Here is a 3,702-nt window from a genome sequence, read left to right as displayed (position 1 = left end):
TTACTCTGGAAATTTCTAGATAATACAAGAAACTAAAAAAGAACAATTTTTCGAAGAATTCACGTAAGTGAGGTTTGAAAGATCTCGAGGAAATTCTTTCTTTAGTCCAAAATGATGATTGGACAAATCAAACGATTCGATCTTAAGAAAGGATCATCTTACAGACATTTTTGGTGGGTCATAGCGTTTGAAGAATGGTACAAACCCACATGCTGAGTAGGAATGATACTTCGAGAGAAATAATGATAAACTTCGACGAAAGAATGACTGGTGACGTCTAGAATAGGGGTCATATTCATAAACATTTTCCATTATAACAGGTTTAATTAGGAGCATTTTACTCACTTCGATCATAGCATCCTAATCATCAGGCATGAACTCATACACATTATACAGGTTATGTCCTTCAAGGGACAATGAAGATTGATGCGTCTTAACCCCCTAAGCAGTAGGGTAACAGGCTAAAGCATAGCAGATTTGACCTTCAGGTGTTTACGCTGAAGCAGATCCAAGATGATTTAACATCTCTGTATTGTCAGAGAACAAATCGAAGAAACAGATTTGGCATCTCCATATTCGACGGAGAGCAGATTGAAGATATAGCAGATCTAACCTTCGGATGTTTTCATATCGAAGTAGATCCAAGATGATTTGGCATCCTTGCGTTTACAAGGAGCAGATCAAAGACATAGCAGATTTAGCTTTCACATGTTTACGCTGAAGCAGATCTAAGATGATTTGGCATCTCTGTACTGTCAGAGAATAAATCGAAGAAACAGATTTGGCATCTCCATATTCTACAGAGAGCAGATCAAAGACATAGCAGATCTGACCTTCATTGAAGCAGATCCAAGATGATTTGGCATCTCTGTATTAGACGGAGAGCAGATCGAAGACATAGCAGATCTGACCTTCATTGAAGCAGATCCAAGATGATTTGGCATCTCTGTATTAGACGGGGAGCAGATCAAAGACATAACAGATTGGACCTTCATTGAAGCAGATTCAAGATGATTTGGCATCTCTGTATTAGACATGGAGCAGATCGAAGACATAGCAGATCTGACCTTCATGTGTTTACATCGAAGCAGATCCAAGATGCCAGATTTGGCATCTCTGTATTAGACGGGGAGCAAATTGAAGAAGCAGATTTGGCTTCTCTATATTAGACGGGGAGCAGATCGAATATAACAGATTTGGCGTCTCTGTATTAGACGGGGAACAGATCAAAGATAGCAGATATCACCTTCCTGAGTTGCAGTGAAGCAGATTGAAGCCGTCAAGAGGCCATTTAAAGAAGATCAAGGATCAAGAACTCAAGACTTGGCGAGCCCGGGCAAAATTGGTCCTTTTATAGTCTTTGCTCTATTCCTGTTACACAGAAATGAGCAAAGAGGGACCGCTATAGACACTCAATTTTGCCCGGGCCCAGAAATAAGTCCAAAAATAAAAATAATAAACCCAAAAAAAAACGACGTCCAAGTTCAGTCCAGAATTACAAATATAATTTGGCCCGATCGAAATGGCCCATTACTTGAAAAGATTTAAGGCCCATCTACAAGCTTGACTCATATGGAAATATAATCTTCAATGATATGCAATCTTAGATATGATATGCAATCTTAGATATGATACAATCTTAGATATGATTGCAATCTTAGATATGATATGCAATCTTAGAAGATATGATTTTGTAATCTTAGAGATTTAGTTTGTAGATACCTTTTAATCTTAACTGTTGATGTAATTGATCTGTACCGTTGGATTTGAGGAGGTTCAACTATAAATAGAGGTCTCTCCCTTCATTGTAAACACACTGGAGTTTTGGGAAACAATAAAAATTTTTGAGAGCTTTCACTCAAATTTCTCTCCCTCTTACGTTCTTATTTTCTACGGTTTATTCTTATTTTATTCTTTGTTCATCTTCGTTTTTCAACCCTTTTTATTTTGATTTAATCCATGTTTCCCAGATTTTTTATATATTTTAATTTTTTTAATAATTTTAGTATTATATCAAACTCCTTCATTTTTTAATAATTTTTTTAGTATTACTCTTAGTAAATTATTTTTTAAAATTTACTCAAATCATTATTTTAAAAAAATATATTTTATTTAATTGTCATATTTTATCCAAAAGTTTTTCAAAAATAAGGCAATGTTTTTCGTATTTAGGAATTCGGGAAATAGTGCCCTAACATGCTGGGTTGCAATTTCCCGTTTGTCTAAATGCCTAAAGTATCCTTCTAAATAGATTTTGTAAATCACGAGATGATTTCAGTTATGAGAGTTTAAGAATATCGTGTCCTATCATGCTGGATGAGATGTTTGTATTCTTTCGGAGCTAAGGAATCTCGATTTTTCAACTTAAATAATTCCGGTTTTAAAAAAGGATCCTATTTTTAAATCCTTTCAAATTTTTGACATTAAGACAGAAAACTATTCAATTTGGTACCAATTTTGGGCGTTGCGAGGGTGCTAATCCTTCCTCGTACGTAACCGACTCCCGAACCTGTTTTCTTAATTTTCGTAGACCAAAACATTTTATAAGGTGATCCAATCACACCTAAAAAGGTTGGTGGCGACTCCCTTTTTCGTTTTTCAAAAGTCGATCCCCATTTTTCAAACATCCCTTTGAAAAATGTTTTCGACAGTATTTATATATGGATACAAAATAAAAAGAATGACAATAAAATTATCAATTTGTTACAATTTAGTACAATTAAAACACATGTTAAAGTAAACCAGAAGTTTACTAATACAAATCCATTTACTACTTGGCGTGACCAGTTAGACCATCCTAGATCATATATGATGCGAAAAATTAATTGAGAATTCATTTGGACATTCATTAAAGAACCATAAAATTCTTTAATTTAAAAAATTCACATTTGTTGGTTGTTCTCAATGAAAATTGATTCTTAGGAACTCACTAGCTAAATTTGAGATTTAATGTCCTTGCATTTCTGAAATGAATATAGGTCTATTCATCCACTATGTGGATGGTTTTGATATTATATGATTTTTGTAGATGGATCTACAAATAATGACATGCATTATCAACTCGCAACCATTATGCAATTAAAACAATTCATCTTGCTAATATTTGTGAGTTTACATCCCAAGTTTCAATGATTATCGCATGTCAATTGGGATAAAAGTTTAACATCTTATAGCTCATGTTCATACACAAAAATATTTAGTTGAATTGTTTATCAAATGTCTCCAACTAATAGCTAAACCATTACTTATGAGAACTAAACTTTATATTTCAACATGAGATTATGTTGATTTACATGTTGTACGCATCAAGCCAATAAGTTATAAATACTCCCCATTACAATTGGTTGTTGACAAATACCTAAATATTTCTCATCTTTGAATTTTTGTATGTGCGTATATGTTCCAATTGCTCCACCACAACGCACAAAGATGAGTGAATCCTGAAAGAAAGTTGAGAATATATATAAATTACAAGGTTATTTGTGATTACAATTTTGATTCGATAGTTTTCCCGACATTAGGGGGAGAGAAATAATAACTTATAATGAGTTAGGGGGAGAATAATTTGAATCAGAAGTTCAATAAGGATAACTCATTACAAGTTAACTGTTAGATGTATTTACAAACTTAATGAGAATAATCAAGTGTTATATACCATCTAATATTTTAATTTGAATCAAAGTCCCAGTAGGACAATTAGTT

This window comes from Gossypium hirsutum, chromosome A08, assembly GCF_007990345.1.
Source record: "Gossypium hirsutum isolate 1008001.06 chromosome A08, Gossypium_hirsutum_v2.1, whole genome shotgun sequence".
NCBI lineage: Eukaryota > Viridiplantae > Streptophyta > Magnoliopsida > Malvales > Malvaceae > Gossypium > Gossypium hirsutum.
Note: the sequence above shows the minus strand (reverse complement) of the source record.